Raw genomic sequence first — 24,656 nt, 5'->3', positions numbered from 1 at the left:
ATTGAGTATCTGCCCCCTGGTGGTTAGTGCACAACACAGCAACCAGTCTTCCTGGTTCTTCTGTCTTTAGAATCAATTTGCATATTAACCTTTTATTATATAGGACTAGAGGCCTGGTGCACAAAAATTTGTGCACTCGGGTGGGTCCTTCAGCCCGGCCTGTGCCCTCTCACAGTCTGGGGCACCTCGGGGGACCCTTCCCCTGGCTGCTGGCACCAGTTTTCCTCTGGCGCCTGGAACCCAGACCTTCGCTCTTAGCCGGGAGGGGCCGGGGAGGCAGGCAAAGGGCTTAGATCTTCTCTCGCTATGTGGGCCCAGGGGCGAGGCTGAGGCCAGCGTGGCAGGTGAGTGGCTTAGCTTTTTTTGTTGTTGTTGCTTTTTTGCCGAGGAGAGCATGGGGTCCGTTTATTGAGGGGTCAGTCAAACGAGGTGGGGGATGGCTAGGGTGGGGTAGGGCAGCAGCTTTTCTGGCCCCTGAGAAACCCAACTTGAGTCCAAGGCCTCGTCTGCTTCGAAGCCAAAGTCTTCCTCCACCTTTATCTGCATGGGGGCCAGCTCCTGAGTCAGTGGGACTCCCATCCAGCACCCTTCCTGTGGCGCTTGCCTCCTCTTCCGCCCGCTGGGCCCCTTGCCAGGGGCTGGGCTGCTGGCTTCTGCAGGTGCTGGCGTCCTCCTGGGCGGGGACAGCCCCTCTTTCTCCAGAGACTCGTTCTCAGCATTGCCTGGGGTGAGGGCGTCTGTGCCCTGGCTGCCCTCGTCCTCCAGTAAGATGGTGAACTGGCTGGCCTGGTAGTCATTGCCATAGGAGTCCAGCACCCTCATCAGGAACCTCCGCTCCTGCTAGAGTCTCCTTGTTATCCTCTGTATCTGATGGAGCCTGTTCAGGCCTTGCTCGTTCACCTGCTCGATCTCCCTGCAGCGTCAACTGAGAACCTGGTACTTCCTGCGATTGAGTTCCCATTGACACTGCCGCCGGCCTTGGGCTGCCTCCTCCTCTTCGTCTCGCTCCTGGAGGCTGGAGCTGCCCAGACCCCAGACACGAACTCCACTTGGGTCTCAAGCTCGCTCTCCAGGATGTGACCACCGAACAGCGGAGGCAGCACCAGCTCCGAGCCAGGAGGTGCTGAGGACTCCTCAAAGCCCACAGCTGCCATGGTCCCCTCTCTCTGCTCCAGCTCCATTCTTCCCAGCTCCGGCGCAGAACTTCCACCCTTGCAAACCTCTAGGTTAAAGTGGCTCACAAAACCACCCCATCTGTTTCCACAGCCAGACACCTGGGCCCCGGCTGCTAAGCCTCCTGGGAGTTGTAGTTCTCTATTCCTGGCTCGCCTCCCTCGCCCCACCCCCACCCCGAGTCCTGGCTGAAAGGCCCTGCTCGCTGGTCTAACGGTGTCTGAGTCACCTCCATCTTTATTCCGGTCCCAACACCGCACCGTCTGACCATGGAGACTCTCTGCTAGGGAGGCCCGGACCTCTCTGCAGACTCTCTGTGGGCCCCAGGGGCGTGGCGGAGGCTGGCCCAGCGGGCTTCCCTCTTTGCTCTTCGCTCGCAACACCAGTCTTCACTTGCTGCTCCTGTGCCTACATATGCAAATTAACCGCCATCTTTCTTGGCAGTTAATTTGCATGTTGCCCTGATTAGCCAATGGGAAGCATAGCGAAGGTACGGTCAATTACCCTTTTTGTCTTTTATTAGATAGGATAGGTGTTAATTAATTAAGTATATTTGCCGAAACCGGTTTGGCTCAGTGGATAGAGCGTCAGCCTGCGGACTGAAACGTCCCAAGTTCGATTCCGGTCAAGGGCATGTACCTTGGTTGCGGGCACATTCCCCGTAGGAGATGTGCAGGAGGGAGCTGATCGATGTTTCTCTTTCTCATCGATGTTTCTAACTCTCTATCTCTCTCCCTTCCTCTCTGTAAAAAATCAATAAAATATATTTAAAAAAAAATTAAGTATATTTGATATGCTTGAAACATGGGGAATTTTCCAAATAAAAAATACCAATAACTACATTCTATTTGTATAGAACAAATAGTGGATGTTCTAGAGCAGTGATGGTGAACCTTTTGAGCTCGGCATGTCAGCATTTTGAAAAATCCTAAATTAACTCTGGTGCCGTGTCACATATAGAAATTTTTTCATATTTGCAACCATAGTAAAACAAAGACTTACATTTTTGATATTTATTTTATATATTTAAATGCCATTTAACACGTGTCATAGGTTCGCCATCACTGCTCTACAGAGTATATAAAAATTTCCAAGAGTCTATGAAGACCTGATATGCAGTCTGCTATAATTCTAATTGTTATCTTGGAATGTTATATCTTACAGAAAAGCAAAGTTCTTTATCAATTGCAGATCTATAACAATGCCATTTTAAGTTTATCATTTATAGACAGTCATTGTTTTACTCTGATGCATTTGCAAATATCTTACATCTTCAGAAAGATCAGTGAAAAGTACTCTGACTTATTCTAAATTACAAGTGTTTAAGCAGGTCACATCTTTTAACTAGATGAAGATTTATAGAACCTGAATACTGGATTCATGGAAATTCTGGTGAATAATCAGGATAAACAAAAATTGATTATATGGGACTGAATGAACTGAAAGTAAATATTATTTTTATGACTGTTCAAAATATTGCTGATTTTTAAGTGTTTTTGTCTTCCAGATATAAGGAAAGGTGTGTTTTTTTCCCTAGAGCAATTTGGTAAATTACACTCTCATAAGCAATACTGAAGCATTTATATTTTTCTCCCTACCTAATCTCTCCATAATTTGGTAACTCTTAATGAGTACTATTATTTTCATGCCAATATGTTTGTTTGCATGCATCCAATAAGAATTTGTTCTCTTTATAATAAGATTCAATTGTAAACTGGTTTTATTAATTAAGACTTTGCTGGAATGTCATGATTGAGAGAGACATGCCTACACTCTGCACATCAGCATAAAGATTTAAGGAATTAAGAATGACTTTGGAAGCTGATAAAAGCCCCTTGGAGAAATGGTACTTGCTTATTCACATGGTTCATGGAAACCTTTCCAGGTAAGGAACAAAGGTTGTTTTCCTGAGAGATGGTAAAGGAACCTCAAAACATTTTGGGGGACCTCGAGAACTTGAGGAATTTATCCAAATCCATGGGTATTGCAGGCAAAGCCTGTGGGCAACTATGTGGCTTTTCTTCTTTGCCCTGAGGGGCTAAAGTTCAATTCAGAGGTTCCTTAAGAGATTCTGGCAAAGCAGATTTAAGAGAGCCTATGTGATCAGTTGCTACTCTTTCTGTTTTCATGTAAATAATCAGGCCAAATTGAAGCTGGATTTAATGCTGCAAATAAATTGGTTCTAATTTGGCTTTTGGATAAAAATGAGGATGATTTTAGGGGGAAACTGTGCTTCAATATAATCTATAATACATAGTTACAGATATTAGACGTTAATTTAGTTAACTGATTTCAAAATTTTATTTCTCACTCATAAACTTAACTGAATCTTAAATTATTTGTTTCTTAGATATTTTACTACAACCCATCAAACAAATGTTTCATTTTTATCTCATTCTTTAATTTGAATTATTGAGAACTAAAGCTTTTCTTTCTGAGCTTTGCAATTGCAAATTACAGCCAAAAGGCTTGATATAAACTTGGGAAATCACAACAACAGCTCATACTTAAGCAGTTTTAGTGACTGATGCTGTATAAACCATGCAGATTTACCTAAGCACCTGATTAATATGGGATTTTTGGACTGGAAACATGAGGTGTTCCCCTGTGCAGGATGGTTCCCGAGCTCTTGTCCGGTGGAGTCAAAGAATGAAATCATGGAGAGAAGGTAGCAAAGGTGGAAATTTATTGAAGAATAAGTACAGACTCCCATGTGGGGAGGGGAAAGAGTCCCATCAAGTTCCTTTTTCCCTGGTTTATAAAGGCTGCAGTTTTTGTGCCTCGATATCCCCTCTAATTGGCAACTATTCCCATTTGGTTTGGTCACTAGAGCAACTCCTGAGCTCAAAGGTCAAACCTCACATGGGATATATGAAGCCCTCCTTCTTTATTTTGTAAATATAGACCTTTTGCTACTTCCAGTTCCCTTGTCTTATGGAAATGTGACTGCTCTGCCTCTCCCAACTTCCCTGTCTCATGGAAATGTAACCTTCTGCATCTTTGCAGCCTGTGCTTTTTCCATGGACCCCCTTAATTTTAAAAGTTCCCTAAACCTGCCTATTTTAATGCTAAAAATTCCTATTTCATGATGACATCACCAGAGATAGTCAAACTGCAGGTAAGAAGGGTATCAGTTTGTCAATGCTTGATTCATTCCAGCAAAATAAACTTTTAATGATACATCTAAAAATCTTCTCAACTGACAGCCTTACTGACTCAGAAACTGGTTTATGATTTGCTCTGATCATTAACCTTTGTTTTTCCTTGTGTTTTCATAGGCATGCCCTTATTAAATACCTGATTGCTTGTTTACTACATTGGTAAATTAGCAAGGGGAGGGGCAAATATTATAGACATGCATTTGTGCAGCTTTGCAGGTAAGCTGTAGTTTAAGTTTCCCCAGGAAGTCACCAGTCTATTCCCTGCAGATCACTGGGGGAAGGGACTAGACAGGGTGGAGAATAGACACATGCTCAGTAAAGTCTGAGTGGCATAGGAAAGGCATTTGTCTGTCAGTCACACCTGGGAATAGGTCATGGCCAGAATAGACATGGCCACTATAAGCATGGAAAGATTTGAGATACTTAATCTCCTAAAAAAAAAAGTTTGCTCTTGCCCTCTTGGATACTGGCACACTCTCATGACTCCCCTGCACTTGACCACATGGCTCATGGCCATGTGGACTCTGAAAGGGCAAGGGCTACGCCCTCCATCTTACCCCAGATCCTCCATTTTGGGGCAGTAGCCATTAGCCATGTGCTCAGCAAGGAGCTTCTTCCCGGAAGCCCAAGCCTCTGCTAGCCACACCTAGGATTTCTTTAAACTAACCAATGACAATCAGGGGAAGTGCGAGCCATAGACACAACCACATCCTGTGTAACAAGACCCCGACTTGCACCTGGCCAATCGGCAGGGCCCACAGTCCTCTCTCCTCCCCTTACTCCAAGCCCCCTATAAAACCCCTCTTCCCACAGGGCTCTCTCTCTCTCTGCCTCCTGCGGCTGCATCGGCGAGTGTGGTGGGGGAGCTCGAGCTAGCTCGAATAAAGACTCTTTTTGCTTTTGCATCGGACTTGGCTGGCTCCCTGGTGGTCTTTTGGGGATCCTGAAATCTGGGCATAACAGACTCTACACAATGGACTAATGGACTGCAACTAGCCTAATGTTGTACCAGACCCAGTTTCACCATGAAAAGGAAAATTTGAATGCTGACTTTACTTCTAGCTCTACTGAATCCCCAGCTACACGTCTTCCAGGACTGGATTAAGAGATATTGGACTTTGGAAACACAGAGATGTAATTCTGATACCGAATTTTTGAACTGGAACCCAGATCCTCTGTCCAGCGGAATTGAAGAATGAATCCACGGACAGAAAGTGGTACAGCAAAGGTGGAGATTTATTGAAGAATAAGTACAGACTCCCACGTGGGGAGAGTTAAGAGTCCCATGGAATGGACTCCCATTTAGGGAGGGGGAAAGGGTCCCACTGAGTCCCTTTTCTCTAGGGCTTATAAAGGCTGCAGTTCTTGTGTCCTGATATCCCCTCTGATTGGTCAATATTCTCCTTTGAGTTGGTCACTATAGCAACCCCTGAGCTCAAAGGTCAAACCTCACATGGTGCATGTGAGGCTCCCTTGCCTCATAGTCCTTCCATTCATCTGGGCTTTCTTCTTTTCCATCTGAATGAAAGGCTTCCTTCTCTTTATTTTGTAAATATAGACCTTTCTTGGCTACTTCCAGTTCCCTTGTCTTATGAAATATACCTGTTGCTACTTCCTTGTCTTATGGAAATACAACTGCATCTGGCTTCCTTGTGTTATGGAAATGTACCTTCTCCCAGTCTGCAGCCCCGGGCATTTCCATGGACTCTAATTCTAAAAAATCCCTAAGCCTGCCTATGTTCCCCCAAAATTCCTGCTTTAATTCTATGCAAATAAAAATCACTCATCCTCCCATATGAGTCTCAGAAAATTATGTTTCTTGATATATCATAAAGACCCCACGTTAAGCACCCAATGGGGAAGAGGACATCTCACTTCCACTGATAATAGTACCATATAAATGTCAATACAAAAATCCTGACCGAACTCCAGTAAACTGAATTTGATAGTATATTGCAAGGATTACACACCAAGACAAAATTGAATAATAGTTAAACATGCAGAATTCAGTCGTTGTAATACAATGTGTTAACATAATGACGAGAAAAAATGCATGCACTAGCATCTCAGGACTAGAAGGAAATGACCTCATCATAATAAAGATCATATATGAAATTTCCACAGCTAGCTTTATACCCAATGGAAAAGAAATAAAAGCTTTTCCTGTAAGGCCAGGAACAAGACAAAGATATTCACTTTAACCACTTCTATTTAACATAGTTTTGGAAGTTCTAGCTATAATATAAGGAAAAAGGCATTCAAATTGGAAAGGAATATTAAAAATTATATCTGATCATGTCTGATATGCAGAAACCCTTAAAGATTCCACATGCAGAAAAAATAAAACTTTTAGAACAAATAAGCAGATTAAGTAAATTTCCAGCATGTAAAATCAACAAACAAAAATATTTTGCTTTTCTATACACTAACTATGGACCATCTGAAAAGAAAACATATAATTCCATTTACAGTAGTATAAGAAAGAATAAAATACTTACAAATAAACTTAACTAAGAAGGAGAAAGACTTGTACACCAAAATAAATAAAATGTTGCAGAAAAAGCGCAAGAAGTCAAATAATGAAAAATCATACACTATTCATGGATTGGAAGATGTAATATTTTTAAGATGTCAGTTCTACTCAAAGTGATCTATAAATTCAATGCAATCCCCATCAAAATCTGTGATGATTTTTTCAGATGTAAAAAATTCTAATATAAAATTTAAATGTACTACAAAGCAACAGTAATTTAAACACTGTGGTACTGACATGAAAGTAAAAGGTACAGAATAAGGGATCAGAAATAAATCTTCCCATATATGGTCATATGATTTTTAAAATATATTTTTATTGATTTCAGAGAGTAAGGCAGAGGGAGAGATAGAAACATCAACGATGAGAGAGAATGATTGATCAGTTGCCTCTTGCACCCTTCACACTGGGTATGGAGCCCGTAACCCAGGCATGTGCCCGAATGAGGAACCAAACAGTGATCTCCTGGTTCTTAATGTTAACGTAAAAAAAAAAAAAAACATTGAAACCTGTAAAGAATTTTTGTGAGTTTATTTGAGCCAAAGTGTCGACATACCCCGGGAAGCAGAACCTCAACAAATTGAGATAATGCTCCGGAGAATGGCGGGGTTACATTTGTATTTATACATTTGCAATCAAAGGAGGGACATAGGTGGTTACATGAAATTCAGTGGGGATAGATTAAGGAGGAGCGATGAAGCAAAGCAGGAGAAACCCCTGGGATTGGATAAAAAGTAAAATGATGGACACATAATTAGGTGGGTACAGGATCAATTAACATGAAAATGAAGGAAGTTGTGGTGTGTGTTTTGGTGCCCAGCACATTAGGTTGTGCCCCAGGGGCTCCAGAAAAAGGGAAGTTACAAGTTACCCAGACATTTCGAGGGTATGTTATCATAAATACAAAAAGACAGATAGGCTCAGTTAAGGTAAAGGTTGACCTTGTCAGTAAAGATACTGGCCTAGGACGTAACTGCCCATCATAACTGCTTTAGTTAAAGTTTAATTTCAGACCATCCTTTGTGGTTACTTTAGGTCTCTGAGTTTGCAAGACCGCCATGCAGGCCTCCCCTGAGCTTCTCAGGTCAGCATGTGGCCCCTTTCGTCTACAATAGGTTGATGTACAACCACTGAGCCATGAGGCCAGGCTGGTCATGTGATTTTTGATAAAGGTACCAACACCATTCACAGGGGGAAAGGAATAATGTCTTTTCAATAACTGGAATTGGGAAAATTATATATTCACATTCCAAATAATGAAGTTATACTACATTCCTAAATATAATCCAAAAATCACCTCAAAATAGATTGAAGACCTAAACATAAGTAATCCTATCTAATAAAAGAGAAACATGGTAATTAGTGTACGACCGCTACCCTTCCCATTGGCTAATCAGGGCAATATGCAAATTAACTGCCAGCCAAGATGGCGGCCGGAAGCCAGGCAGCTTAAAGCGAACATGAGGCTTGCTTGCTTCAGTGACGGAGGAATCCAACGTTCCCCGCCTGCCGCTGCCGGCCTCTGAGCTGCAACTCTAAGCAACTATGTTACAAATATAGAAGCTAAACAAAACCACAGAAACCTGTTTTAGTCGTCTGTGCTTCAGCCAGCAGGATCACAACATTGTTTCAAATACAGAAGGTAAACAAAGGCCAGAAACCTGCTTTCAGCAGCGGAGGCCTAAAAGCTGGAGCCTCAGAGCTAAAGCTGGCCCAAAATAAAAAAAAAGAAAGAAAAAAGGAGCGGTTGGGAGCTTCAGTCACCCGCCAGCCTGAAAAGAGCCCTCAGCCCCTCACCCAGACTGGCCAGGCAACCCAGTGGGGACCCCCACCCTGAAGGGTGTGTGACCAGCTGCAAACAGCCATCAGCCCCTCAATCAGGCTGGCCAGGCACCCCAGTGGGGACCCCCACCCTGATCCAGGACACCCTTCAGGGCAAACCAGCCGGCCCCCACCCGTGCACCAGGCCTCTATCCTATATAGTAAAAGGGTAATATGCCTCCCAGCACTGGGATCAGCGGAGCCACGAGGCCTCCCGGCACCGGGATCAGCATGACAGGGGGCAGCGCCCAAACCCCCTGATCGCCCTGCGGCTCTGTGTGTGACAGGGGGCGGGGCCACAACCCCCTGATCGGCCCTGCTCTGTGTGTGACAGGGGAAGGCGCCCCAACACCCCCCCCCCCATGGGCCCTACTCTGTGTGTGACAGGGTAGAGCCATAACCTCCCCATCAGCCCTGCCCTGAGTGTGACAGGGTGTGGTGCCCCAACCCCCTGATCCGCCCTGCTCTGTGCATGACAGGGGGGAGCTCCCCAACCCCCTGATGGGCCCTGCTCTGTACGTAACAGAAGGGAGCTCCCCTACCCCCTGATCAACCCTGCTCTGTGCGTGACAGGGTACGGAGCCCCAACCCCCCTGATGGGCCCTGCTCTGTGAGTGACAGGGGGAGGTCCCCAACCCCCTGACTGGCCCTGCTCTGTGCGTGACAGGGGGTGGCGCCACAACCTGCCCATCGACCCTGCCTTGAGTGTGACAGGGCGGTGCCCCAAACCCCCATTCGGCCCTATCCTGAGCGTGACTGAGGGTGGCAATGCAACCTCCCGATCCGCCCTGCTCTGTGCATGACAGGGGCAGTGCCCCAACTCCCCAATCAGCCCTGCTCTGAGCATGACCAGGGGCTGCACCTAGGGATTGGGCCTGACCTCTGCCACCTGGGAGCGGGCCTAAGCCAGCAGGTCGTTATCTCCCGAGGGGTCCCAGACTGCGAGAGGGCACAGGCCGGGCTGAGGAACCCCCCCTCCCCCCCGAGTGCACAAATTTTTGTGCACCGGGCCTCTAGTAAAATTATAAAACTCTTAGAAAAAAACATATGGGAAATAATAAATTGGACTTGATTAAAATTTAAAACAGCTCAATTAAAGACTCTCAAAAGAATGAGAAGACAAGCCACAGACAGGGATGAAATATTTGCAAATAAAGTATTTGTTATCCAAAATAAACAAAGAACTCTTACAACTCATGAATTTGAAAATAAACAATCTGATTTTAAAGTGTGCAAAAGACATGAAGAGATAATTCACCAAAGATAATACACAGATAGCAAATAAGCATATGAAAAGATATTCAATATTCCATCTCATTAGGAAATTGTAAATTTAAAAAATGAGATACCACTATACCTAGTAGAATGGTCACAGTCTAAAGCTCTGACACCAGATGCTGGCAAGGATATGAAACAAGATCTCTCATTCATTGCTTGGACAAATACAAAATGGTGCAGCTAATTTTTAAGACAGTTTTGCATTTTCTTACAAAATTGAACATATTTTACCATACCATATGAATCAACAACCATGCTCCTTGGTATTTACCTAGAGGAATTGAAAACTTATGACAACACAAAACCCACACAAGTATTTATGACAGCTGTGTTCATAGTGGCCAAAACTCGTAATCAACCAAGAAGTCTTTCAGTAGGCTAATAGATAAATAAACTGTAGTACATCTAAACAATGGAATATTATTCAACACTAAAAAGAAATGAGCTATTATAGCATGAAAATATGTGGAGGAACCTTAAATGCATATTACTAGATGAAAGAAGCCAATCTGCAAAGGCTACATGCTGTTGGATTCCACTTATATGATTTTTTTCACTTTGTTGTTGTTGTTGTTGTAGTTAATCCTCACCCAAGGATATTTTTCCACTGAATTTTAGAGAGTGGAAGGGAGGGGGAGCGACAGGGGGAGAGAAACATCGATGTGAGAGAGACACATCAATTGGGTGCCTCCCACATGAACCCCAACTGGGGCAGGGTGTTGGGGATCGATCCTGCAACCTGGGTACATTCCCTTGACCCAGAATCAAACCCAGGACCCTTCAGTCCTCGGGTTGATGCTCTATCACTGAGCCAAACCAGCTAGGGCCTAATTATATGAGATTCTGAAAGAGGCAAAACTAGAAAGAAGATCAGTGGTTGCCAGGTGTTGGTGGTAGGGAAGGATGAACAGGCAGAGTACAAAGGAGTTTTAGGGCCATGGAACTGTTTTGTATGATATTACAATGGCAGATTTATACAATTATGCTTTTGTCAAAAATCATAGAATGATACAGTTGTGGTACATATATACAATGGGATACTATTCAGCCATGAGAAAAGATGAAATACCACCATTTGGGACAACCTGGATAAATCTTGAGAATATCGTGCTAAGCAAATTAAGTCAGAAAAGTCAAGAACCGTGTTTTCACTCATATGTGGGATATAAAACTAAAAGCAACAATTGAACAAACATGAACAACAACAAAAAAAAATCTCATAAACACAGACAACAGTATGGTGGTTACCAGAGTGATGGGGGTAGGGGTTAGTAAAAGGTAAAGGGGATCAAATATAGATGATTTGACTTTCGGTGGTGGACACACAATGCAATATACAGATCATATATCATAGAATTGTACACTTAAAACCTATATAATCGTATTAACAAAGTGTCATCCCAATAAATTTAATAAAAAATTAAAAATCATCAAATGTATATCAAGGTTGAACACTAATATAAACTTTGAGTGATAGTTATGTGTCAAGGTCTGGGGATATGGGATGTCAATAATGAGAGACATTTTGAATGTTTGGCGATAGGCGATATATGGCAACTTTCGGAGTTTTGCACAGAATTTTGCTGTGAACCTCAAACTGCTATAAAAATAAAGCTTATCGATTAATAAAAAGTCAGTATACCAGGAATACATTTGTAAGAAATAGTTGCAGCACAGAAAAGAAAACAGGTAAGATACCTAGAAGATATAAAATACCTCAACTATACAAAAAGTCTCTTGTCATGAGAAGGAACAATACAATAGAAGAAAATGGATAAAGTCTATGAAGAGTTATTAATTTTCCTGCACATTAGTTGTTAGGTCAATATTTTCTCTCTTAAAATGCAAGATAGCTGAATTCCTGTGTACTACTAAGTACTACTAATGTTTTAGCCTGAAATTGTGAGTGAGCAGGTCTGCAAAGACAGCTTATATTAGTTACCCCCAATTTCATTCTGAATTTAGGCTTAATGAGGAAAGATTTATTAAGTGGACTAATATCCATTTTTTCTCCTATTCCAGGAGGAAGGCCCAGGAAATAAATTGAGGCAGGTGACTAGATCTTATTTCTTGTACAAATTGTAGTAGGATATTAATAGCTGAGCAGAGACTGTCAGTGGAATATCTAGGGAGAAGTAATTTTAACTGTTTAATAATTGGCTTACTTATTTCAAAATTAAGCAATTCTCTTGATTTATTCTGCTTTACTCTGTACAGATACAAGAGCTGTGGAAATGAAGTCTTTGGCACTTTTTATTCATTCATAAATTTTTTAAAGTAGTTTTTGGCACTAAGAATAAAATATATTTACACAAAGAGACACACATGTATATATATATATATATATGCACATACATACCCAAGCATATGAATACATACCTGCATACAGGCATATGTCATTGTAGGTCTGTGTATGTAACACAAATAATGAAACATTAAAAAAATCATACAATTATCTTAAAACTTGGAAATTTAAAAAATGGTTAATGTTTGCATTAAATAAATATTAAATGGTTATACGTGTTTTCTATTGCTTTAATTTAAGTAATACTACATACAAAAGAAAGTGGCCCATAATTTATATTCTAAATTTTACTACAAATAGGTAATTTCTTCATAATGTCCCAATCCATATTTTATATTTTAGTTTCACCAATTTTCCAAGCACAATTTTATTACATCCCACATATTACACTGATATTTACTTTAGGATTTTTTATCCTCCACAAGTTTCATTATCACTGCTATATGATGTATTCTTTAATACCATGCACGCTTGGGACAGCATACCTCTACAGTGATTGTTTATTCAAAGCACACCAGAATGCAATTTTGAATGGACTTGAGCATCTAAAAATGAGTGGATCATATATTGTATTTCTGGAGATATCCGATTGATTCCATTAGCTTCCTATTTATAATGCTAAAGTCACAGGAAAAGAAAAATGTACACAAACCGAATAGCTAATTTTTTTTAAAGCAAATCTTGAGATAGAAGAAAAACATTTTCAAACTAGTGATATCTATAATAATAAAAGGGTAATATGCTAATTAGATCAGACCTCTTCTGGACATCATTCCTGACAAAGCCGGGATTGGGGGAAGCCAGCCGGGGTCCTGGTGTCTGTGGCCGGCTGGAGGGAGGGAAGCCTGGGTCCCGGGTGCCAGAGGGAAGCCAGTGTGGTGCTAGCAGCCAGGTGAAGGAAGGCCTACTCTTGCACAAATTTTCATGCATCGGGCCTCTAGTAAGAAATATGATTAGTTCCCTTTTAATCTATTACATATACTTCCTCTTCAAAATGAAGGGAGTGCATAAGTCAACATATGACAACTTAAACCTCTTTTTTAAAAAAAATGTTTTTATTGACTTCAGAGAGAAAGAGGGAGACAGAGAAAGAGAAACATCAGTAATGAGAGAATCATGGGTTGGGTGCCTCCTGTACACTCCCTACTGAGGATCAAGTCCACAATCCGGGCATGTGCTCTGACCAGGAATCAAATCCTGACCTCCTGGTTCATGGGTTGATGTTCAACCACTGAGCACACCAGCCAGTTAACAACTTATTCTTATCTCTCAGCATTTGGTTTTATATTCCTCTTCACCCACAAACTGATAGAGAAAAATTCAAATAAATTGGAGGGAAAATGCATGAGAAAAAAATTTCCCCGAAAAAACAAAATGTTTATAAAAGTGTTAGAAAACAATAGAAATGGAAACTCCAATAATTGCATATTTCACAAGAAACATTTAAAAATTATCTTTCATAGTATCTTCATTATGTATATTTTCAGATTTTTAGTGGCTTTGATTTAATTGAGGTGAAATAATAGTTGTACTTTTTATGTGTGATAGCTGGAAGTGACAATTCCACACTTAGCAATGATGATACGATAGGCTTCATCACCATGAAGTAGCAGAGAAGGAAGCTGTTCATTCATATCAAGACTAGAGGCCCAGTGCACGAATTGGTGCACAGGTGGGGTCCCTCGGCCTGGCCAGCAATCAGGGCCAAGGGAGGTTGGTTGGGGGAGGTAGAAGGGGCAGTAGGAAGTTGGCTGTCCATCCCGATTGCAGCCATCAGGGTCTGTTGGCTGGTGGGAGAGGCCATGGGAGGTTGGCTGTGGGAGCACACTGACCACCAGGGGGCAACTCCTGTATTGAGCATCTGCCCCATGGTGGTCAGTGTGCATCATAAGGACCGGTCGACCGGTCGTTCGTTTGGTCGTTCGGTTGCTTAGGCTTTTATATAATAGACTAGAGGCCCGGTGCACAAAAATTTGGGGCGCCGCCCTCTATTTGTGCACTTGGGGGGAGGGAGGGTCCCTCAGCCCAGCCTGTGCCCTCTCGCAGTCTGGGACCCCTCAGGAGATAATGACCTGCTGGCTTAGGCCTGCTCCCGGGTGGCAGAGGGCAGGCCTAATCCCTAGGTGCAGCCCCTGGTCGGGCTCAGAGCAGGGCCAATTGGGGAATTGGGGTGCCGGCCCCTGTCATGCACAGAGCAGGGCGGATTGGGAGGTTGCGATGCCACCCTCAGTCACGCTCAGGGTAGGGCCGATTGGGGGGTTGGGGCACCGCCCCCTGTCACACTCAAGGCAGGGTCAATGGGGAGGATGCGGCGCCACCCCGTCAAGCACAGAGCAGGGCCAATCGGGGGTTGGGGTGCTGGTCCCTGTCACAAACAGAGCAGGGCCGATCAGGGGGTTGGGGAGCTCCCCCATCATTAACAGAGCAGGGCGGATCAGGGGTTTTGGGCGCCGCCCTCTATCACCCACAGAGCAGGGCCGATCAGGGGGTTGGGGAGCTCCCCCATCATTAACAGAGCAGGGCGGATCAGGGGTTTTGGGCGCCGCCCTCTATCACCCACAGAGCAGGGCCGATCAGGGGGTTGGGGCATGGCCACTGTCACATTCAGGGCAGGCCGATGGGGAGGTTATGGCTCTACCCCATCACACACAACACACAGAGCAGGGCCCGTGGGGTGGGGGGTTGGGGCGCTGCCCTCTATCACCCACAGAGCAGGGCCAATCAGGGGGTTGGGGCACCGCCACTCTCACACTCAGGGCAGGGCCGATGGGGAGGTTATGGCTCTACCCTGTCGCACACAGAGCAGGGCCTGTGGGGTAGGGGGTTGGGGCGCCGCACCCTGTCACACACAGAGCCGCAGGGTGATTAGGAGGTTGGGGAGCTCCCCCCTATCAGGCACAGAGCAGGGCCGATCAGGGGGTTGGGGCGCATTCCCCTGTCAGGAACAGTGCAGGGCTGATAGGGAGGTTGTGGCCCCGCCCCCTGTCACACATAGAGCTGCAGGGCGATCAGAGGGTTTGGGCGCTGCCCCCTTGTCACGCTGATCCCGCTGATCCCGGTGCTGGGAGGCATATTACCCTTTTACTATATAGGATAGAGGCCTGGTGCATGGGTGGGGGCTGGCTGGTTTGCCCTGGAGGGTGTCCTGGATCAGTGTGGGGGTCCCCACTGGGGTGCCAGGCCAGCCTGGATGAGGGGATGATGGCTGTTTGCAGCTGGTCACACACCCTTCAGGGTGGGGGTCCCCACTGGGGTGCCTGGCCAGTCTGGGTGAGCAGCTGAGGGCTGTTTTCAGGCTGGGACTGAAGCTCCCAACTGCTAGTTTTTTTGTTTTTTTAATTCTGAGCCAGCTTTAGCTCTGAGGCTCCAGCTCTTAGGCCTCTGCTCCTGAAAGCAGGTATTTGGTTTGTTTAGGCTCTACAATCGAAACTCTGTATCAACTCCAGGTCTGAGATCCCGGCGGGCTGAATGCTGGTTTCTGGGGTTTTGTTTAGCTTCTATATTTGTTACAATGGTTGAAACTGCAGTCTCAGAGGCCGGCAAGGCAGGCGGGGAACGTTGCAGTCCTCCGTCACTGAAGCAAGCAAGTCTCATGTTAGTTTCAAGCTGCCTGGCTGCCGGAAGCCATCTTGGCTGGCAGTTAATTTGCATATCTCCCTGATTAGCCAATGGGAAGGGTAGTGGTTGTACGCCAATTACCATGTTTTTCTTTTATTAGATAGGATTATTCTAACTCCTCATAAGAAAGGATTTATTTTTATTTCAAACTTATAGAGCTTATATACAGCACTGGATGTTTATCTAATTAAAATCTGTTCATAAGACTTTCATATTCATTAGAAGAAATTCTTATCCAGAACTAGGAGCTGTTGATGAAAGTCAAAAAGCTAGCAAAATAAATGATTTGCTTGAACACATGGCACCATGTGAAGAGAAAGTTGGGCACACATCCATACAAAATATACAATTATCAGTTCAGAACAAACTAAACCATTGAACTCAGATGGCAACTTAGACTTCAAGAGAAAATTCTCCCTGCCTAATTCAAGCAGCTGAGGAGGAAAATATAAAGCATTTTGTTTCACCCATTTAAGCTGTCAGAAGTGACAGAATGGTGGGGCATTAGATTGGCAAAGAGCATCAAATTGGGTTCTGAAATAAAGCTAGCTGTTCCCTGGATTATACATAAATTAGTGTGTTTGACACTTGACAAAATAGGTTTAATAATGAAAAGCATTCCAAAAATGGTAACAGTGAAAACAGTTATGCAGTGTGCCAATCGAATTTTGCAAATAGGATTTCACATCTTCCTTGGAATAGGTTCAGTTCACAGTTGTACTTAAAATATAGCAATAATTTTACATTATGGCAGTGAGTAAGGTGCCAAACAGAAATAGCAAGATGCAGAATGTGAGCGCCTAGCAATATGGAAGTGGAAATGAGGGGAATGAAAGCCTAATTTAAAGAGAGTTTGGGTGCAATTTACATGCTAATAAAAAATACACATTTAGTCTTGAGAAATCATATACAAATTTATTCAAAGAATCATACTAAAAGACATTATTTTTGTTAAGCTCAAAATTAAAAATATATTCCTGATTAAAAATATATTGAAATAACTTTTCATATTTGATGGGGAAAAGACCATTTTCCAAAATAATCATGAAAAATAATAACTAATTTTTGCTAAGTAAAAGATAATCATGTAGTTGTACTAAGTATGCTGTATATCTCAAATGTGAAGAATAAGAAAAAGAATTCCATACAAAATCCAGGAACTGTCAAAAAATTTCCTGCCTTGTTTGAATTATCAGACTGGTCTAATTGTCTCTTAATGATTTCAAATAGTAAAATGTCCAAACAAAATTCAGATAGAATTCCGTGGAATTCTTTGAGGTAAAATGAAAGACCTAAGCATGTTGGAAACATGCTCACTGTGGTAGGTGTTACATTTGAAGCTTTTTAAGTTATAAATATATGAAGGTTTGACCTTATTCTAGAAAGAAGGTTCTAAATTAAATGCAAAGTAAATAGTAGGAAAAAAATAAGATCGGTGTGAAAATAAAATAGAAAAGAAAAAAATATAGAGAATCAATGAAATAAAAGCAGGATTTTAAGAAGGTAAAATGATAAATAAATTTTATCATTGAATCTATGGATTTCTTTGGGTAGTATGGGCATTTTAATGATGTTGATGCTACCAATCTATGAACACTGTATATTCTTCCACTTGCCTATATCTTCCTCTACTTCTTTTTTCAATATCTTGTAGTTTTCTGAGTATAGGTTTAGTTTATTCGTAAGCATCTTAATTTTTTTTTTTGGTGCAATGGTAAATGGGATTATTTTTTAGTTTCTCTTTCTGAGAGTTCATTATTGGTATATAAAAATGCCATAGATTTCTGGGTGACAATTTTGTATCCTGCTACATTGCCAAATTCATTTATTAAATCTAGTTTTTTATGGAGTCTTTAGGGTTTTCTATGTACAATATCATGTCATTTACAAATAATGACAGTTTTACTTCTTTTCCAATTTGAATGCTTTTATTTCTTCTTGTCTGATTGCTATGGCTAGCACTTCCATACTATGTCAAACAGGAATGGTGAGAGTGGGCATCCCTGTCTTGTTCCTGTTCTTAGGGAAAGTGGTTGTAGTTTTGTCTGTTGAGTATGATGTTGGCTGTGGGTTTGTTACAGAAGGCTTTTATTATGTTGAGGTATGATCCCTCTCTTCCCATTTTGCAGAAAGTTTTTATAAAAAAAGATGTTGGATTTTGTGAAATGCTTTTTCTGTATCAATTGATATGATCGTGTGATTTTTGTCTTATAATAGCTAAGATTTGGAAACAGCCCAAGTGCCCATCAGCAGATGAGTGGATAAAAAAGCTGTGGCACATTTACACAATATAATACTATGCAGCTGTAAGAAAGAAAAAACTCTTACCATTTGCAACAGCATGGATGGACATGGAGAGCATTATGCTAAGCAAAATAAGCCAGTCAGAGAAAGATAAGTATTGCACGATGTCACTCATATGTGGAATCTAATGAACAAAATAAACTGATGAATAAAATAGATGCAGAGATATAAAAGCATGGAACAGACTTTAAAACCTCAGAAAGAAGGCAGGGGAGGGTGGGTGGATGGAAAGAGATCAACCAAAGAACTTGTATTCATATACATAAACCATGGACACAAACAATAGGGTGGTGAAGCCTAAGATGGGGCTGCAGGGGGAGGGGTTCAGGCTAGAAGAGGTCAATTGTGGGGGAAAGGGATATCCTATATAATAAAAGCTCAGTGACCAAACAGCAGAATGACCAGCTGACCATTTGCTATGACGTGCACTGACCACCAGGAGGCAGACACTCAACACAGGAGCTGCCCCCATCGTGGTCAGTGTGCTAACACAGTGGAAGCACCACTTGGTTGACCGGGATGAGAGGCTATTCCTGCTGTGAACCCCAGGCCGATGGGCAGGAACCTGGGCTGTGATCATTGCCTCCTCACCCCAGGCTCTTCCTTCTCGCTCCCTGCTGCCTCTCCCAGGATGCCTGCAGGCTGCACAGTGCTGCTGCCGGGCTCGCAGAGATGACCCGGGAAGCTGGGAGGTGGGTTTATGGCCATCATGGGACTGGGACCTACTCCACTGCCTCTCAGTGCTATTGTCCCTGGGCCAGGCCCTGACCAGGTTCCCGGGAGAGGTAAATGCTCTGCCTCCACAGAAGATGCCAGACCAGGAAGCAGCCACTCAGAAGGCAGGTCCACAGCCGCTCAGTTGACCTGGATGAGCAGCACTCCCACAGCAGGCTGATCCCCACAGGCCATGCCCCCACCAGTGCTCGAATCTGGTGCACCAGGCCTCTAGTATGTATATGTAATATTTTCAACAATAAAGATTTTTAAATTTTTTAAAAAATAAATAAATTTGATCAACACTGATTAGAGAAAATACAGAAGATATAATTTACCAATATCAGGAGTGATAGAGACAACACCATTATAAATTCTAGCAATAATTCTATATGATGCACACTGACCACCAGGGGGCAGACGGTTAATGCAGGAGCTGCCCCCTGGTGGTCAGTGCACTACCACAGGGAGGGTGCAGGCCAGGCTGAGGGACCACCCCCAGCCCCAGTGCACAAATGTTGTGCACCGGGCCTATAGCAAAAATATAAGAGAATATGATGAACAAATTCTTTTACCAAAAACAACAACCTATATAATATAGGCAAATTATTTGACACATACAAATTGACAAGGCTACTGAAGAAGATATGAATAACCTGAATAACACTACATACATAAAATACATCGAATTTGTAGTGTAAAATAAATCTTTACAAAATGCTTATGCTTTCAGCTGACAGATGTAAAGAAAACAACTACAAAAAGGGTGGACAAACTGCAAGTTTATAATTTTTTGAAGAATTAGGTAACAATGTTACAGGATAAACAGCTGTCTCAAAATCTAAGGAGAAAGAGGTCCTGAGCAATTTTTTACTTAAGATAGACACCACCACATGCCACAAAAGCCAGTTAGAAGATTCCAAAAACTACTTTAATGATTTTTACAAACAACCTGCGTGCCACTGTGAAGGTGTGGAGCCCCTGGGGGCTTCAGACAAAATGGGAGTTTCACCCACTTACAGGCTTTTTCTCTAAGAATTCTACCAGTAACTCATAGAAAAGACCAGTGAGAATCCTGTGAAAAATGGTACTGCCACTATGGAAAACAGTATGGCGGATCCTCAAAAAATTAAAAATAGAACTTCCATATGATCTAGCAATTCCTCTTCTGAAAATATATCCAAAGGGATTGAAAATTCCTAACTCAAAAATAAATCTGCACTCTTATGTTCATAGCAGCATTATTTACAATAGCCAACACATGGTAACAATCTAAGTGTCCATCAATGGATGAATGGATAAAAAGATATGTGTATATATACACATGAATATTATTCAGCCATTAAAAAATGGGGGGAAAGTCTTACCATTTTTGACAACATGGAAAGACCTTGAAGGCATTATATCAGACAGAAAATGACAAATGCTTTATGATCTAACTCAGATTTGGAATCTAAAAATATAACCTCATAGAATAAAGAAACAAGATGTGGTTACCAGGGGGTTGGGGAAGAGGAAATTGGAAAAAAGGTGGTCAAAAGGTAAAAATTTCTAATTATAAGAGAAATAAGTACTAGGGATGTAATGTAGAACATGATAACTATAGTTAACACTGCTGTATGGTATAGAGAAAATTTGTTTAAGTGAGTCAATTGTAAGAGTTCTCATCACAAGATAATTTTTTTCTTTCCTTCTCTTTTTTCAAAAATAATTCTTTATTGTTGAAAGTATTAAATATGTACCCTTTCTTTCTCTTTTTTATTGTCTTTCTATGAGATGATGGATATTAGCTGAACTTATTATGATAATCATTTCACAATATATGCAACTTACACCATCATGCTGTATGCCTTAAACTTGTGCAGTGATATATGTCATTATTTATCAAAAACACTGGAAGAAAAGTAGACAGGGGAAGAAAAAAAATCCAGTTTTAATATGATTATTTATATTCAAGTAATAAAAATAATACAATAAAAAAGTTTGTACCACATGACAGGTTGGATTTATTCCTCAATTGCAAGTACTGTTTAATATACAAAATCAATCAACAATCACAGAATGAAAAAAATTAATCACCTCAAATGTTGCATAAAAGTAGACTTTGGCACCCTTTATAGAAAACAAACTAGGAGTAGAATAAACTACTTCTAATTAAGAAAGTCTATATATGAAAAACTCACAGCTAATATTTTTAATAGTGAAAAATAAAAGCTTTTCATCTAATTTCAGGAACAAGGCAAGAATGCCTACTTTGGACTTTCTATTCAGCATAGTATTGTTGTACAAGCCAAGGCAACTATGCCAAAATAAAAAAAAAAAATCAATGCTATATATAACCTTAATGTCTTCACAAAACACCTACTAGAACTAGCAAATAAATTTAGCAAGGTTGCAGGACACAAATAAACATGAAAAAATAACTTTTGTTTCTATGCAATAATGATAATCTGAAAAAAAAATGTTCAACTTACAATAGCATCTGAATTAGTCTATTTGGGCTACAATAACAAATTACTATAGACTAGATGGCTTAAACAACAAACATTTATTTCTCGTATTTCTGAAAGCTGGGAAGTTTAAGACAAAGGCATGGGCAGATTCATTGTCTGGTAGGGGACCTTTTCCTGCTTCATAGATGACCGCCCTTTTGCTGTGTCTTTATATCGTGGAAGTAGATCTGGATAGTTCTTAGAGTCTCTATTATAAGGGCACATATAACTTTCATGAGGTTTCCCCCCTCATGACCTGATGACCTTTTGAAGGCGCAGATCCTATCTACTGTGCAAGATGCTCTGCCAAATTGGGAAATATTACTATCTAGCAGATGCTACTCTCTCTGCAGATTAAGGCTTTTGTTCCTTATGGAATTGCACCCTGTTCAGAGTGCAGATGTTTACTACATTTGCACCTCCAGCTGCAGTAGGTTTCCACAGTGATGTCGGGCTACAATTGGTGCCCTTTCCCTGAAGGTTAAAGAGTGGCCGTCTTAGAAAAGGTATAATGTGCTATCATTATGCCTCTTCAAAATTAATGTCCACCCAGAAACTTAGGATGTGATCTTAATTTGGAAAGAGGTTTTTTGCAAATGTAGTTAGTTAGGAGGGGGTCACACTGATGAGGGTGGGCCCTAAATTCAATAGCTGTCAACCCTAAAGAAAGGAAAACACAGGCAACCACACAGGGAGAAAGGCCATATGATGACAGAGGCAGATATTGGAGTTATGCTGCCACAAGCCAAGAATTACCAAGAATCACCTGAAGCTGGCAGGGAAAAGGAAAAATTGACTTCTACATTCATTCCAGTGTGTGCAGCCCTGATGACACTGGCCTCCTGAACTAAAAAAGGATAACATTTTGTTGTTTCAAGACACTCTGATTATTACAGGAATCTTAGGACAGGAATAAAGGGAGTTTGAGGGTGAGGCTTAGGTGGAGTTTCTGCAGTTACTGTTGTTCTTTTCTCCCAGTCACCACAAGAGAAGCTTTTTCTTTTCTTTTTTTTTCTTTTTATTAAATCTGTATTGTTCAGATTATTAGAGTTGTTCCTCTTTTTTCCCCCCATAGCTCCCCTCCACAAAGTTCCCACCCCACCCTCTGCCCGCACCCCCCCGTCCTCATCCATAGGTGCACGAGTTTTGTTCAATCTCTTCCCACACCCCCCACACCCCTTCCCCCACCCCAGAATAGTCAGTCCACTCCCATTCTATGCCCCTGATTCTATTATATTCACCAGTTTATTCTGTTCATCAGATTATTTGTTCACTTGATTTTTAGATCCACTTGTTGATAGATTTGTATTTGTTATTCATAATTTCTATCTTTACCTTCTTCTTCTTCCTCTTCTTAAAGGATATCTTTCAGCATTTCATATAATACTGGTTTGGTGGTGATGAACTCTTTTAGCTTTTTCTTATCTGTGAAGCTCTTTATTGGTTGTAGGTTCTTGGCATTCATCACTTTGAATATTTCTTGCCACTCCCTTCTGGCCTGCATAGTTTCTGTTGAAAAATCAGCTGACATTCGTATGGGTACTCCCTTGTAGGTAACTGACTGTTTTTCTCTTGCTGCTTTTAAGATTCTCTCTTTGTCTTTTGCTCTTGGCATTTTAATTATGATGTGTCTTGGTGTGGTCCTCTTTGGATTCCTTTTGTTTGGGGTTCTCTGCGCTTCTTGGACTTGTAAGTCTATTTCTTTCACCAGGTAGGGGAAGTTTTCTGTCATTATTTCTTCAAATAGGTTTTCAATATCTTGGTCTCTCTCATCTTCTGGCACCCCTATAATTCGGATGTTGGTATGCTTGAAGTTGTCCCAAAGTCTCCTTACACTCTCTTCATATTTTTGGGTTCTTTTTTCTTTTTGCTTTTCTGGTTGGGTGTTTTTTGCTTCTTTGTATTTCAAATCTTTGACTTGATTCTTGCGATCCTCTAGTCTGCTGTTGGAACTCTGTATAATATTCCTTATTTCAGTCAGTGTATGCTTAATTTCTAGTTGGTTCTTTTTCATAAACTTGAGGGCCTCACTAGATTTCTTGAGGGTCTCACTAAATTTATTGGTGGTCTCACTAGACTTATTGAGGGTCTTACTAAATTTATTGGCAGTTTCTAGAAAATTCTTGAAAAACCTTAAAAGTGTGGTTTTGAACTCTATATCCAGTAGTTTGCTTTCCTCCATTTTTGTCATTTGTGACCTGTTTCTTTTTTAAAATATATTTTATTGATTTTTTTACAGAGAGGAAGGGAGAGGGATAGAGAGTCAAACCATCGATCAGCTGCCTCCTGCACACCCCCTACTGGGGATGTGCCCGCAACCCAGGTACTTGCCCTTGACCGGAATTGAACCTGGGACCCTTCAATCCGCAGGCTGACGCTCTATCCACTGAACCAAACAGGTCAGGGCTGTGATCTGTTTCTTTGTCTCCGCAATTTTTATGCTTCCCTGTGTTGATAGAGTGGTTTTGTGTGCTAGGTGTCCTATAGGGCCCAGTGGGTCAGCCTCCCCAATTACCAGATGTGGATGCTCTTGGTGCACCCCTTTGTGGGCTTTGTGCACAGTCTTGTTGTAGTTAAGCCTTGATTGTTATAGGTATCCCTGGGAGGAATTGACCTCCAGGCCAATTGGCTGTGAGAATCAGCTGTGTCTGCAATGGGAGAACTTCTGTGCTGGAGACACCCTTCTGGAGCAAGACTTGCTTCAGTGGGGCTTGGTGCTCACTGAGCCTGCCCCCTGAGTGTGTCCCTTATGGATCTGAGGAGTTGTAATCTGCATGGTGCCACTCTGACCACTTGGTACACTGGCTCTTGGATTTCTAAGGAGGTGCTAATTTAGCCTCTTCCTGAGGCTACCCAGCAGGAGCCCAGCTGTGAAGCAATGCAACCTGCTGTGGGGCCTTGGGCCTTCTTTTGGATGTTCTGGGTTTCTCTGATCCAGCTGCAGTTTGTCAGGCAATTTTCAGATTGCAAAGGGCCAGGCCTTTCATATGCAAAAGCCTCTGCGCACAGCTTGGGTGGGACGGGGTCTCAGCGGATCAACAGGGTGGAGCAAACAGCTATGGCTGCTCCTTAGTCCTGCCATAAGAGGCCCCGCTTCTCAGTGTCCCGGTAATCGCTGCAAGCACCTCTGAGAGAAAGCCGCCCTTGAGTTCTGACCAATGCCAGACAGTCCAGTTTCTCCTTGTATGAGTCTGGGTCCCCAGAGACTCGCCCGTAACTGGAGTTCAGAGCAGTTGGGAGCTTGAGACTCCCCCCCA

The 24,656-nt window shown here is 42.2% G+C and overlaps 1 pseudogene; it reads right to left on the bottom strand.

Moving 5' to 3' along the window:
- Positions 1 to 420: 420 nt before the first annotated feature.
- LOC132223519 (TCF3 fusion partner-like) lies at positions 421 to 1,181 on the bottom strand (annotated as a pseudogene).
- Between the last annotated feature and the right edge of the window lie 23,475 nt (positions 1,182 to 24,656).

The sequence above is a fragment of the Myotis daubentonii genome, chromosome X (genome assembly GCF_963259705.1).
Source record: "Myotis daubentonii chromosome X, mMyoDau2.1, whole genome shotgun sequence".
NCBI lineage: Eukaryota > Metazoa > Chordata > Mammalia > Chiroptera > Vespertilionidae > Myotis > Myotis daubentonii.
Note: the sequence above shows the minus strand (reverse complement) of the source record. Positions and strands in the feature narration are given on the sequence as shown.